Source organism: Oratosquilla oratoria, chromosome 2 (genome assembly GCF_046742065.1).
Source record: "Oratosquilla oratoria isolate Oo_2021 chromosome 2, ASM4674206v1, whole genome shotgun sequence".
Taxonomy (NCBI): domain Eukaryota; kingdom Metazoa; phylum Arthropoda; class Malacostraca; order Stomatopoda; family Squillidae; genus Oratosquilla; species Oratosquilla oratoria.
Window position 1 is genome coordinate 85,804,719 of NC_134778.1, and position 16,152 is coordinate 85,820,870.

Genomic DNA, 16,152 nt, shown 5'->3' on the forward strand with positions numbered 1-16,152 from the left:
ACTGTTGCTGAGGTAACTGCAGAGGTAATTCATCCCACTTCCCGTTGGTTACTGCTGTCATTACTTTGCAACTTTTATATCATTATCAGTTGCAACTCGCTGCAATTCGCGAACCTCAGGGGTATGGCTACGAAAGCATTCCAATGGGTTTGGCAGTTAACTAGCAAGGAATATAATACACAAGAACATGAGAAAGGAGACTACAAGAGGCCATATGGCCTACACTATGCAGCTCCATGTCGATTACCACCTCTTCTTAAAACAACCGATAGTTTCAGCGCTCACTACATGGTTACTCGGTCTATTCCATTCGTTGCCTACTCTATTGGTAAACCTGTTCTTACCAATTTCCCTCTTAAATCTTTTTTTTTCCAATTTAAAGCCATTACTGCGAGTCGTGCCCTGTTGTCTTAATATGATAACCTTGTCAGCATCACCCTTGTTAAAGCCCTTGATCAACTTGAACATCTCTGTTAGATTACCCCGCACTCTGCGTCTTTCTAGGGAGTGTAAATTAAGGTGCTAAGCCTGTCCTCGTAAGGTGAATTTCTGAATCCATGTAACATTTTGGTCATTCTACTCTTTACAGATGCTTGTGGATTTATATCCATTCTATAGGACGGAGGCAAAAATTGTACCGCATATGGATGGATCTAACACCAGAGTTTGATAACTACCTCTGCAATTTTATTTGTAATCGTCCTAGCAATAAAACCTAATGGTCTGTTAGCTCTATTTCTGGCGCCAATGCATTGTTTCCTGGATTTAAGAGGACTTTCTAGCACTCCTAAGTCTCTCACGCACTCGGTTTTCTTCAAAAATGTGTTGTCTAACTAAATATGTTTTCCGGGTTGTATAAACCTACGTTTAACACACTGAACCTTGAGATATTGAAGTCCATTTCCCATTTCATCGACCATATGAACAATTTAATATCTTCCTCCAATATCCCGGTGTCCTCTCCTGACCTGATTTGGCGTCCTATTTTAGTGTCGTCCGGAAACTTAAACTTACATCACTAAAAATCCCATTGTCCAAATTATTTATATACTAAATGAATAATAAGGTACCTAATACCGAACCCTGGGGAACTCCACTAGTAATACTCCTCCATTTGGATTTTATATCGTTAATGGTGGCCCGCTTTTTTTTTTTTTTTTTTTTTTTTTTTTTTTCACTGATCCATACTCTAATCCATTCAAACACTTTTCCTCCTATGCCATGGGCATAGGAGGAATATATAAAATAACTATCATTGTTACCTGATGCTTGGTAGACATTAGTGTAAAAAGAAAAAATATTAGTTACACATGACTTACCCTTGGTAAACCCATGCTGTGAGCCATGAATGAAATTACGTCTCTATGTGATCTTTCATTCTATTAGCTATTAATGATTCTAACATTTTGCCTACAACCGACGTCAAACTGATTGTGCACAGACGATTTTTCACCATTTCTAAAAACAGAAACAACGATTGCTTGCCGACTTTATGAATATTTCTGTTAACCGGTCGCAAATTTCAAATTTACACTCTCTAAAGACTCGAATTTTTTTTTGTCTGGACCAGGGGATTTTGTAGCTTTAAGTCTATCAATCTGTTTGACTACTTCTTCCTTACTGGTGCTGATGTTAGTTAGTCTACTTCCCTCATCTCCATATACATACATACATACATACATCACATACATACACACACACATACATACATACATACATACACACATACTCACTCACTCCGCTGGATCTTGAACCTCAGGTAGAATCTGGTCCGCCAACAGTAATTCTCTCCCTGTCCTTCGGTCCTGTGCTACTTCCATCCAGGTTGCTTTATTTATTCCTCTTCTATCCATCTCCGCATCCACACCGTCCATCCATCTCATTCGAGGTCTCCCTCTGGGTCTTCTTCCAGGCATTCTACCCATCATAACTCGTTTTGGAATTCTATGGTCCTCTATACGCGCCACATGACCAGTCCATCTCAATTTTGTTCTATTTATAACATCTGTTATTTTCTCTTGTTTAGTTATTTCTCTCAGCTCATTATTGTGTCGTCCTCTCCACCCATTCTCATTTTCATCAAAAAATCATACACACATACGTACACAGACACACCCAAACACGCGTAAACACACACACACACGCAAGCGCACACACAAGCACATCCATATACTGTGTATTTGTGTGCGCGCAAGCCTGTATCTAATACATATACCGACCTGTAGTACAACAGCCATTGCCAACCATTTACTTCGTCGAATTCTCTCGCTAACTCCCGACAACCGAGAGTAAACAACCTTGTTGGACATCTTCGACCCCGCCAGACAATCAATTTTGTTCTGTTTAACAGTCCATGAGCTCATCCTCCCAAGTCTAAGCTCGTAGAATACAGGGTGCCGAAGGGACCACTTGGAATGAAGGGCGCCCGTGGGGTCTCTCGGAATGAAGGACGTTCAAGGGCCCATCGGGATGAAAAACAACCAAATAGGCCCTCATAACGTAAGGCGTATGAAGGGCCCCTTGTAATGAAAGGCGGCCCTTGGGGCCTTCAGAATAAAGGGCGTTAGCGGGGCCTCGCAAAGAAGAGTACCCAAGAGGCACCTCGCAATGAAGGACGCTCCAGGGACCCATTCGGTGTGGAGTTTAAGGGGCCCCTAGAAATGAAGGGACGCTTGGACTGAAGGGCACCCATAAACTCCCCTTTGAATGAAGGATATCCAGGAGAGCCCTTCGTAATGAAATCCACGCACGTGGCCCCCACGGATTGAAGGAACACCCAGGGAACCCCTTGTAATATAGGATACCCGAGGGGCTCTTCATAATGAAGGGTACCCGAGGTGACCCTGGGAATGAGGGGATTAAGACTCCTGCATGAGCGCTCTAGTAAACAGTCCGCTATCGATTCCCGTGTGTTGGGCTACCTCGAAGGCGGTTTATACAAGATGTCGCGGTGCTCATGCCGTATACATAACCCACGGAGGTTTGCAACCTTGTGCAGCGCTGTGGCTCAATACATGTGTATACACGCACGCACGTATGCACATACTATTTTGTGTATATACCTACTAACAGATCGGGCCATTTGTGCTATCGAGCTCTCATCTGGGAGGATGGTACCTGTCAATCATAAGCTCACCTCGTGATCCAGGGCCATGATGATTCACAAAGTTACACACACACACACACACACACACACACACACACACACACACACACACATACGCACGCACATGCATACACAAACGTAGACACACACACAAACGCAAGCACACAATTACATATCAATCTGTAGCCTTCATTTCTTCTATCAGGAGACACGCGACCCAAAGTTCCGGACACGTCCACTGGATTGCCCCATAAATCACTCCAAATGAATTTTGTATTGCTGCTTGTATTGCATTGATATATAATATGCTCTCCTATATATTGACTATATGGACATATTGTCTGCCTTCAGACCGGTTTTGTGGTTTTAGTGGTGAATGGTAACCTGAAGGACATTATCTTTGTACCGCAAATGAACAATTCGTTCTCTTGTGTTCTTTTCAGAACAGCTAACACCTAAAATATTTTATCTATTCTTGTAGCGATTCAATTTGTCACCTTCATGCCACCACATTTTTAAACGTGGCATCATTTAAGTCTCCTAGTCTCTGCAGCTTATTATCACATTTGAACATTTCCCTTTTGATACCCATTTACTGAATCAGTTTAAATCACATCTCGCACGACAATACGCTACACTGTTTGAATCCCGAAGTTTCCCGTGACGTCTACACGTCGTGGAAATCCAAACCCAAAGGTCAAAGGTGACTTTGATGGCAGCATCAGGTGCCTCGGGCCTGGAGGTGTCCTCTAGACAAAATGACGTCAGTAGGAATCGACCCCGTATCCCCGTAGGTCACTCCTCGTATCTGTGCCTGCAAGTGAACGCACGAGATCTGAAGCGCCTGCTGTTGTGTTCATGAACATACCTCAGTTAACAATATAATTACCATAACTATTTCCTTTAAGAATGGCATTCAGAATAAAGTTCTTTATATATAAAAGCAGAGGGAATTACAGGAGCAAGATAATTGATAAGAGACACCTTGAGGCAGCCAATTCACTCAGAGAGGACCATGATATTACCATCCGCCGTGCTGATAAAGCTGCTCACTACGTACTGATCCCCACCGAAGACTACCTAAACAAGATGGACACCTTACAAATGGATGTGACTAAATTCGAACGGATCACTAGGAACCCTATAGAAGAAATTAAAACGAAGGCGAATAGAATTGTGGAAACCGTCAATACCAAAGCAGGGGGGCTGAAGTTTCCAAAGCTCGTAGGCAACTGTGGCTTAGGTTGTTATGGTATGTTAAGACTCACAAAGCAAGATCTCCCCTCAAGCCCATAATCAGTCAAATTCCCACCTCAACTTACGTTATTGCTAAAAAGTTGAACGAGTTACTTACACCATTTGTTCCTTCTAGGTTTATGGGATCCCCACTTGGTGTTCTTTGTAAAAAAAATCATGGGAATGGTTGAAAGAGAGATATTTAATGGTTTAAAAAGCCGTTAATATATGCAAGATACATTGACGATATCTTTGTTAAAGTAGACTACAAATCTGAACTTACCCCTTAAAAGATATACTGCAAGAGATTTCTGGACTTAATTTTACTATAGAATTTAGTCAAGAAAACAAGCTTCCCTTCTTGGGTATCCTCGTCCAACAAAGTCCTTCTTATATCAAAACAAGCGTATACACGAAACCGACCAACCCAGGGCTGTGCCTTAACGGAATGAACGAGTGCCCCCAACGCTACAAAGACTCCACCATTAGAGCTTTCATCAGAAGTTGAACCTAGAAATAGAGAGAGCAATCCAAGTCCTGGTTAATAATGGCTACCCTAACAAGGAAATCAACAAGATTAAACATGAAATAGATAAATGGTACCTACAACATAACGCGACCAACAAAGAAGGTGAATGGTTTCAAATCTTCTACAAGGCCTTTATGTATTGATTATAGTACAGATGAACGTATAATAAAACAATAAAAAAAAATTGTCAAACCCACCCAACCCCAAGATTTCCTCGATGTTGTCATTTATTATACAAACAGAAAAACCTCATCACTGCTCATGAAAAATAGCCCTTCCACGAAAATCCGAGACCTACAGAGGAGTCATCTTGTGTATGAATACTTGTGCAAAATAGGAAACTGTGCGTCCCTACCCCCTCATACATAGGATATACAACACTTAGTAGAAGAATCACTCTCCACCACCAAAATGGTACACCAAAAACTCACTATTACATGCCACAACACCACTCTAACAAGGGAAATGTTGGAAAAAAAATTATTGGACAAGAACAGAATACCAAGCGCTTGCAAATTCTCGACGCCCTTTTTATTAAAGAGAAGTCTCCAAAATTAAATTTGCAATCTAGAGGCCTTGCCATAATTCCGCCTATGAAGTCCACCACTGTACGGAATTCCACCTCCCCACGGAGTTCCACCATCCCACAGAGTTCCACCATCCCACAGAGTTCCACCACCAATCCTCCCCTTGATCATTTTTAGTGACCTCACCCAGCACCATGAACCCTATTCTTTCAATACATAAACAAGTCTTTTTATTGTAATCAATATCACTTGAAAATGTACAAAGTGCACGAAACGTCGTGAATACATTAAGAATACTCCACTGTATTTTACTATGGCTTTTGGCAGTAGTATTTCTGTGCTCAACTCTACGCATAAATCTGCAGTTCGCAAAGTAGAGAGTATCAACAAGATCATAAATACAGAAGTCGCTGTATTTTTTAACCATATATGCTTACAGGAGAACCTGCTGCCTAAATATTCAAATATGTATGTATGTATATATATATATATATATATATATATATTATATCTACAGAAAACCCACCAATGTCCTCTTTATAACCTACCATGTAGAGACTGTGATTTAGTGTACCCTGGCCAAAACGGCAAGGATCTTAACACAAGATTAACTGAGCACAAAAGATCTATTAGATATGCCCAGGAAAATTCAGCTGTTTCAACATGTCAGCAACAAAAATCATAGTCTTGACTGGGACAAGGCCAAATTATTGTTCAAGTCCAGCTGCAGCTTCAGGAAAAAAATGTCGAATCCGCCTTAATAGAAGAATGTTCGAACTTGAATATCTCCAAGGGTCAATGGTTCCCGGACATAATCTCACGTTCGTTTAGCTGTCAGCCGTTTGGTTAAAAATCTTCACCCTCTTGACCCTGCTCTTCCTCCCTCTTCTGACCTCACACCTCTACACAATTGACTACAAACCCCTCCCTTCTGGCTCCGCCTGCGTGACGGAATGTCGCCTGTCACGCTATCCCTGTTCCTCCTTCCCTTACATCTTAATTGTATTTATATCTTAATCATTTGTTGTAACATGTACTTCCCTGAAGAGGGTTGTAGCAATTAGCCGAAATATAGAAGATATACTTCCAAGTTTCCTTTTATTTCGACTGTGGGTTTTTCGTGATTATATATATACATATATATATATATATATATATATATTATATATATATATATATATATATATATTATATATATATATATATATATATATATATATATACATACGTGTGTGTGCGCGTATTATATATATACATATACACACATATATACACACATGTATATGCATGTGCATATACACAGAATATAGCACCAGTTGTTGTAATGTTAGAATCTTGCTTAAAGACTGTTTTGTGTATGCAGCTAGTGAATCACCGGACTCGCAGCTTTCATGTTTTTCTTTCCCCGGTGGTGTCGAATTCTCGCTACGTGTGTTCTGTTTGCAGCCACACTATTTTATCCAGCCAGTGGGAATTCTTCTGACTGAACAAACGGCTAATTAACCGCTCGTCTTTTGCAGTTTTCGGTTCGATTCCGTCATCAATCACCGGATTCCGTCAGAATTTTCAGCGACCGTCGATTGCTTCTGACGGATCGGTGTTTACTTAGTCTGGAGGAGGAGGAGGAGGAGGAGAAGGCAGAGTGAGAGGAGGAAAAGGAGTTGGAGAGAGGAGAGAGGAGAGAGGGAGAGATTAAGAGCGACAGAGAGAGAGAGAGAGAGTCAAACAGAGGCAGACAGGCAGGCAGGTAGACAGACAGAGACAGAGATAGAACGGGGGGGGGGAATGTTCAGGCTCCATTCTCCACTAGGGTTCTTTGACAAATGAATTCTATCTGCTCTGAGACTGAGAACTAAAGATGAGCAAATCTAAAATAAATAGATAAATGAATCAATGAATAGATAGATAAATCTGAAGCCCGAACTATAACTAGAAAACTAAAAACTTTGACGACTCTAATCGTCCCCTTAACATTTTCTTCACAAACTGCATCTTGTATGCCCCAATTTCATAGTTCATGAATTGAGAACTATTGTCTGAACTATTCTGAAAAATTCTGTAAACATTCCAGTCCAAACCTTCAAAGAAAGTCCAGGTTTACTTTCCTGCTTTATCCCGTTCAAAATCAGTGTGGAAGACTATACGGTATATTATTACTATTATTATTATTATTATATATATATTATATATATATTATATTATATATATATATATTATACACATATATATTGCACACACACATACAAGCATATATATATATATATATATATATATATATATATATATATATATATATATATTATATATATATAAACACTCACACAAGCACACACACTAAACACCCCCTTGCTAGTGAACGAGTTCAAATCTATTTGAATTAACCCCTTCCGTGTCAGGTGGCATTTTTACCTCTACTATGGCAGCCGCCAGGCTATTTCATTCGTCTCTCCCACGACCGTTATTGAATGCCTCTTGAACTGATCGACTCCGTACGCGAAACAAATGTAGTCACTTCAGTTCTAGCTCAATTTGTCATCTTGCGTAGCTCACTCCCTACACATCTTCAACTTCCTTTACACTATTTTCTATTTATCTACTTTTACATACATTTGCCCCAGAAGTAAAGATGTCGCAACGAAGTTCTCTCAGTCTGAGTTTCCTTTTATTTTCCTTTCATTTTTTTTTTATTTCATATTACGATGTTAGTTTTACGTTCTCGCTGCCGCCAGGTGATTTCATTCAGACGATGGAACACATCCGAGGTCTTGATCTATGGATACCCTATTTCATCTTCTCTGACCCTCAAGGAAATGGACTCGTCTGGCGTTAGCCAAAACCAGTCGATGGCATCTCTGTCAGGCACTGAAACACAACTTCCACTATGTTCTCAAATTTGTATTCAATTCTTGGGGGCACGTGCTGCAGCCAACAGTCCATTTCAATGCAAATGTGACTGCTATGTTTCGGCTCTGTCCGCATCAGCATCTATTTCCCTAATCTATATTCTATGGTCCCGAATTTCTCTCCAGTCTTTGATCGAGCATTTTGAACGCAGGCAAACGTATCCCCGTTTACAAAGGATTACAAAGGATTACAAAAGCGGAGCATGCCGACAGGAGACCCCTTGGTCCATATCTAGGTCGAATACGAAAAGAAAAATCATAATAATAATAAAATTTAATAAAATTATAATAATGTAAATAACAAATAAAATACATAACTAAATGCATAGGTATAGTTAAATAATAAACAAACAGGTAAATAGTAAATAATAATAAATTGACATATAACTAATAATAAATGAAAATCAAACAGACAAATGATAACAAAACAAAAACAAATAATATAAAATAAATTGTAATCATTACAGCATCTTGCTTAGGTGTTTATCTAAATGATTCTTAAAGCTTCGAACTGAACTACATTGCACTACCTGTGCAGGAAGTTTATTCCATTCATTAACTACACGGTTAGCAAAGTTGTTTCTACCTACTTCCAAATTGAATCTATTTCCGGACAGTTTGAGACCATTGTTTCTTGTCTGATTCTCATTCAATGTGAAAATTTTGTCACTTTTGATGTTGTCAATTCCCTTTAGAATCTTAAAGACCTGTATCAAGTCACCTCTGAGTCTACGCTTTTTTAGGGAAAACAGATTCATATGTTTTAGTCGATTTTCGTATGATTTATTTTTGATATTTGGAATCAGTTTTGTGGCTCGCCGTTGTACTTTTTCCAGTCTGTCAATGTCTTTAATGAGATTCGGTGACCATACGGAAACAGCATATTCCAAATGTGGACGAACTAACGATTTATATAGCTTGTTAATGAGTGATGGACTTTTGAAATCAAAAGATCGCGCAATCAGTCCTAGAATCTTATTTGCTTTCTCAGAGGCTGAAATACACTGCTTGGATGATTTGAGGTCGTTACTGATAATTACGCCGAGATCTTTTTCACTATCCACTTTTGTTAACGAATTTCTAAATAACTTGTAATCGTACTTACTGTTATTTTTACCTATGTGCATTACCTTGCATTTACTTGTGTTAAATTTCATTAGCCACTTTTCAGACCATTGCTGTAATTTATCTAAATCTTCTTGAATATCTAATTGGTTTAAGTGACCATTTGCCATTCCGCACAGTTTTGTATCATCAGCAAATTTGGAAACAGATTTCGGCCATCTGATGTGCCTAAAAAATATAGGTAATATATAGCTGGTATTTTCTCACACCCTTCACGTTGATAAAATTAGTCCCCCATCTTCCTTTTTTTTTTTTTTTTCTTTTCTTTCTTTCTTTCTTCATCCTCTTCTTTTCCTTCTTCTGTTAATTAAGGCCGCAGCTTTACGGTCACAAGTGATATACTGCCACAAATGCTACTGCGTTTAAGGTAATCATTTCTTTAATATGTTTGTACTAGACCTCCACCAGTATTTTTACGTTCTTTCGCTTGAGATTACACGATTGTAAGATAGCGTCCAAAGGCCACAAATCTGGTGTGTGCGAGGTTCAAACCGGGTAAACAACAGTTACTACTGCCCCACTTAGTCGACGTCAATCGAGTCGACTTAGGGATGTGTAGGTCCAGTATTCTACTTTTCTTTCTTTTTCTTTCCATCTTCCATCTCTTTGTTTCTTTCCATCTTCCATCTCTTTCTTTCTTTCCATCTTCCATCTCTCTTTCTTTCCATCTTCCATCTCTCTTTCTTTCCATCTTCCATCTCTCTTTCTTTCCATCTTCCATCTCTCTTTCTTTCCATTTTCCATCTCTTTCTTTCTTTCCATCTTCCATCTCTTTCTTTCTTTCCATCTTCCATCTCTTTCTTTCTTTCCATCTTCCATCTCTTTCTTTCTTTCCATCTTCCATCTCTCTTTCTTTCCATCTTCCATCTCTCTTTTTTTCTTTCCATCTTCCACCTCTCTTTCTTTCCATCTTCCATCTCTCTTTCCATCTTCCATCTCTCTTTCCATCTTCCATCTTTCCCTCCTCCCATCCTTCTCTCCTTCCATCCTTCCCTCCTTCCATCTTTCCCTCCTTCCATCTTTCCCTCATTCTATCTTTCACCTCCTCCCATCTGTCTCTCGTTCTCTTCTTCTCTCGTTCTCTTCTTCTCTCGTTCTCTTCTTCTCTCGTTCTCTTCTTCTCTCGTTCTCTTCTTCTCTCGTTCTCTTCTTCTTTCGTCATCTTCTCCTTTCGTCCTCTTCTTTTGTTCTCTTCTTCTTTCGTTCCTTTCTTCTTTTATTCTTTTCTTTCGTTCTTTTCTCCTTTTTCTTTTTTCTTTCCATCTTTCTTTTCTTCTTTTTCTTTCCTTCTTTCTGCCTTTTCTTTTTTCCTTCCTTGTCCAGCAATGTTGATCATTTATGTCAATCGTAGATTTCTATTTTTTCCCAGGGAAGTTAAGGGTTTCAATAAACCATGAGGTCACCTACGGTTTGGTTACCTAAACTAAATTTAATAGATATTAAACTGCTTTTAGATAAAAAAAAAATATGATTCTTTACGAACAAATTTGTCTTCTGAACCGTAAGATTTAACATAACCTAGGCATCTAAAATAATAATTGCGACAGAAATAGAGATAGAGAGAACGAGAAAAAGAAAATGGAGGAAAGAAAAGGATGGAAAGAAAGAAAAAGGAAAAAGAAAAAAAAGAAGGACAAAGAAAGAGGACAAGAGAGAAAAGGAGAGGGAGAGAAAGAGGGAGGGAGAAAGAGAGAGAACCATTCGGCGTTGAAGCTTAAGTGGTCACGGTCACCCATGTGCGCACTAAACAACAAGAGAAGAAAATTACGGTCTCGACATTTTATGTATACTCTTTACTGGAAACAGTGTCTCCATATGAGAAAAGCAACTTTCACGTCTTGCGTGAGTTTGGTCGGAGTCGCTCAAGAGTTGGGCGAGTGTTGGGTCAGAGTTGTACCAAAGTTGGGTCGGAGTTGGATTACAGTTGGACAGAGGTGGACAGAGTTAGATAAAGCTGGATAAGAGTTGGGTGAGAATTGGACAGAGCTGGGCAGAGTTGGACCGAATTAAACAGAGTTGGAAATGCGCCTGGGTATTACATCTCTATTACACGATTTCCTCAAAACTAGAGAACTGCATGTCATCTCTCGCCTCCTACCCACCACCACCACCCTTCTTAGAAGACGACATCGAACCATCAAACCACAATGAGGTTACCAAACACAGGCGGCTCCGGCCGCAAGTACAAGCCTGACGCTGGCCTACCACTTGACATGGAGAGTCCAGGGGTCCATTGCAGCCGTACTGATACCGAATCCCAAGATCGGGAACAGTAACACAAATACAATATTGGGTCCAACACTTCCATGCCAGCCACAAACAGCAGACAACCGATGGCCTCATCCGAGTGAAATGCAAAATTAATTTGGGAAAATGAGAAAGGATTGCCTGCCGTGAAGCCACCCAACTACAAATCAGGATAAACGGAGGCACACTGCATAGCCAAGTTACTGGGATGGTTATTGACTGAAACGGATTTGGTTAGGAAAGGTTAGGTTAGGCAACGAATAGTTAGGTAATGCTAGGCTATTAAGGAAACACCAAGGACAGTTTTTGCTTGTTAGAGCTTTATCAAGCGAAACGTCTCACTACTAAAGACTCCGTCCTCACATAGTGTTTCTGTTGAGGCACGCGTCGGCAACTGACAATTGCATACAATGCTAAGCTAATCAACGCTATGGTAGTCAATACTAGGCTAGGCAACGCGAGGTTGGGCAACGTAGGCTATTCAACGATAGGCTAGGCAACGCTAGGTTGGGTAACGCTAAGCTAGTCAACGCTTGGTTGGACAATGTTAGGTTAGGCAACGCTAGGTTAGTCATCGCTAGGTTAGGCAGCTCTAGGTTAGACAACTCTGGGTTAAGCAACTCTAGGTTAATTAAGCAACACTAGGTTAGCCAACACTAGGTTAGGCAACTTTAGGCATCTCTGGGTTGGACACCTTTAGGTTAGGCAACTCTAGGTTAGCTAATGCAAATTTAGGTTAATCAAGGTGAGGTTTAGGGTTATGTAGGTTTCAGTCTGGTCACAGACGTTGATACGTTGACATTTCCATTCATGAAGATGAAAGCGTATAAATTGATGGTTTGTTCAGTGGCCCATGATGAATTTCATGCTTTTCGATTCCGTATCTTGATGTTGGGAACGAGTTCAGAATGATGGCGGTGGACTTTTTTTTTTCTAACACAATCACTCCAGCAGGGAAGCACAACGACTGTGCATACCCATAACTCTCCCATGCATTAATTTGAGCTAATCTGTCCCAATCTTCCATCTAAAAAGTAATCTAAGTAACAGTAGGCGGTTCGATCCACTTTTGTGATAACAATAATGATAACAATACTCGACCTCAATTCACCCCCCGTCATCCATGCTTCTCCTGGATGACGGGTCATCTCTGCATCTCGCACACTGCCCTGGGTCAGAGCCAATGTAGCAAGACACAGCACCCTCCCCTTCTCCGTCCCCTCATGCAGAAAAAGAGAAGACAGAGGAATTCCTTCTGGCTGAGTCAAAAATATCATTCAAACATACTCCCTCCCCCATCCCCCACCCACTCCCTTCCATGCATCTCAACATCATCCATACACAACCATTCTTCACTTACCCCTATCTTCTATCTTCTTTCCTCAACAGATATTCCCCTCTTTCACAATGCCCCTTTTATCCCATCCATCCAGCTCCTTAGTCACCCCATCATGTTCACTCCTTCCACCTCTGGCTTCCACACCTCTTTTACTATCTTTTTTCACTCATTCTTTCCATGTGTCCAAACCATCCCAATAATAATGAAGATGATGATGATGTAGAATAAGTTATATCATATATATATATATATATATATATATATAAAAGATCTCGTTTATTCCATTCCGCGTTTTCTCAAGATCCATCTGCAGCCCCAAAGAACCATATTACGTGTTCAATGAGAAGTGAAGCTCTTAATGGACAGCTGGTTGTTCAGTTCACAGCAACGTACCACTTCAGTGGCGGATGGCACTTTCCTTACCATTGTATATGCAGCTACCCAATGACCTTTATGGTTTCACAGGTATCGAATTTTCGTTGTGCGCCGTCCACGACACGACATCGTACTCTCAAATAAACGGGTGTCGAAGGACGCTTTCACGAGTGGTCGTAGTCGTGACGTGCGAAAGTGTCCATAGACATCTATGGTTATACGAGAGCATGGCGTCGTGTCGTGGACGGCGCACGGCGAAAAGTTGATACGTCTGAAGCGAGCCTAACTCTTTCCGTACCGGGTGGCACTTTCATTTTCTATTCTAGTTCCTATCAAGATATTTCATTCATCTTTCCAGCTACCAGGATTGACCCCAAGACAGTCACGTGGTATGGTTGAATATGAAAAATTGAATACAACGATTCTCCTCGTGTGCACAGGTAAGAACCTGGTAATATTGGCAAAACGACCATTTCTGACGTCATGTCGACCCAGTGATCAATGCATTAGCTCGTTAATTGCACCGGTGAAGTGACTCTTTGATGACCCACTGTGGTCCAATTGACAGTCCAACCCGAACCCGGACGTCTCTATCAGCTGCGGGTGGTCCAACCAGACAACGGAGCTATTGTGTAAACGGGACAACTTTGTCCTCCGAGTGTGTGTGTGTGTGTGTGTATTTGTCTTTACGCGTTATTACGTGTGTGTTTCTAGTGGCGACTGTGTGTGTGTGTGTGTGTGTGTGTGTGTGTGTGTGTGTGTGTGTGTGTGTGTGTGTGTGTGTGTGTGTGTGTGTTTACCTAGTTGTATTTTACGGGAAGGGGAGCTATGCTCGTGATGTCCCGTCTTAATATTTCATCTAGACTGTTTTTGAATTCATGTATTGTTTTTGCACACACCACTTTCTCATCTTGTGTACGTTTGTGCGTGTGTGTGTGTGCGTGTGTGTGTGTGTGTGTGTGTGTGTGTGTGTGTGTGTGTGTGTGTGTGTGCGCGTGCGTGCGTGTGTGCGCGTGCGTGCGTGTGTGTGCGTGCGTGCGTGCGTGTGTGTGTGTGTGTGCGTGTGTGTGCGCGCGCGCGCGCGGGTGTGTGTTTGTGCGCGTGCAGGCGTGTGTTTGTGTGTATGTGTGTGTGTATGTGTGTGTGTGTGTGTGTGTGTGTGTGTGTGTGTGTGTGTGTGTGTGTGTGTGTGTGTGTGTGTGTGTGTGTGTGTGTGTGTGTGTGTGTGTGTGTGTGTGTGTGTGTGTGTGTGTGTGTGTGTGTATGTGTGTGTGTGTGTGTGTGTGTGTGTGTGTGTGTGTGTGTGTGTGTGCGCGCGCGTGCGTATGTTTGTGCGCGTGCGTCGTGTGCATGTGTTTGTGTTTGTGTGTGTGTGTGTGTGTGTGTCATGCATATACGTATGCGTATATACATGTACACATTTGTACACATACAAATATATACATAATTTGAAAAATATGGCTAATTGTTAATCACTTTCCTTAAGGTATTTTCTCTATACGTTAGTACACCCTTACCCTATCCCTTGAAAGAATGCTCATGACTTCGCTACAGCTATTCATTTTTGCTTTATCTAAATTTCGAATACATGATTTTTCTTACTCCGTAGTTGGACTAGGATGAGGATGAGGATAAGGAACACCTAGATCAGACCACCCGCTTTCACGAGATCGGTAATTGTACCATAATCCGTGGCTCATAAGAACACAAGAATGGAGGGGACTGCAAAAGATCGTAATTCCTACACTAGGCAGTTCCATGTATATTACCACCTATCATTCCAATATATTAAGTTATCTAACCTTTTTCTTAAAACAACCGATAGTTTCAGCGCTCACGGGACACGTACTAGGGGAGATCGTTCGTTCACCGTCGTATTCTTGGGAGAGCTTTGAGGTCTTCTGTTTGTGTGTTTAGTTCTGGGTTCTCTTCTTTATATGAAATGTCTCCGAAAATGGGCGAAGTCTTTCTTCAGTATTCGTATCTCTGTGGATACCTGCTTCTTCCACTTAGGCAGTGTCCATGAAGTTGTGTCAAACACACAAGCACACCAAGCACAAGATTTCAAAGCTCTTTCTAGCACTTACCAGATAATATCACCAATCAAGAACGACAATGACCGGGTGACCTTCCCTATTAAGAATGATGAGAGATGAAATACGATATGAACATAGACTCGCCACTATTCTACATAATTTAACTTCAATCACAACTTTCTCTCAGACTACAAATTCTCGTTTCATTATCCCTTTCTAAAAACTAGGTCATCCTGTCTGTCCCTGCAAACAGATCTATAAGCTCTTCCCCACTTTCAATAGCAACTATTGACACCATCCCCCCTTTCCTCCCCTGAGTCCCGACAAATAAATTAACAACTGCACTCATTAGGAAAAGCTCTTTTCACACAACTATCCTTCTATTTCCCTACAGACTATTATTCTGCTCCCACAAAAGACCGATGGCATAGAACGGGTGGTCTGACCCAGTTGTTCCCAATCTCATTCTCATCTCAACCACCGAGGAAGAAACAACATTACTGGGGAAGGGACCTCGAACCGAAATCCGATCTGGCAAAAGTGACTACCTCTGGGCAAGTCATAAACCTTGTTTCATCAAAAAATGATATAGTAAGATTTAACAAATATACCTTCAAGAAAAGAGTAAATGCAAAATTAGCCATCACTTTTAACAAATTGTGATTCATAGAATCTCCCTCCCATATTTATCTTTAATATATTTACATATACAAAACATTATGCATTCAC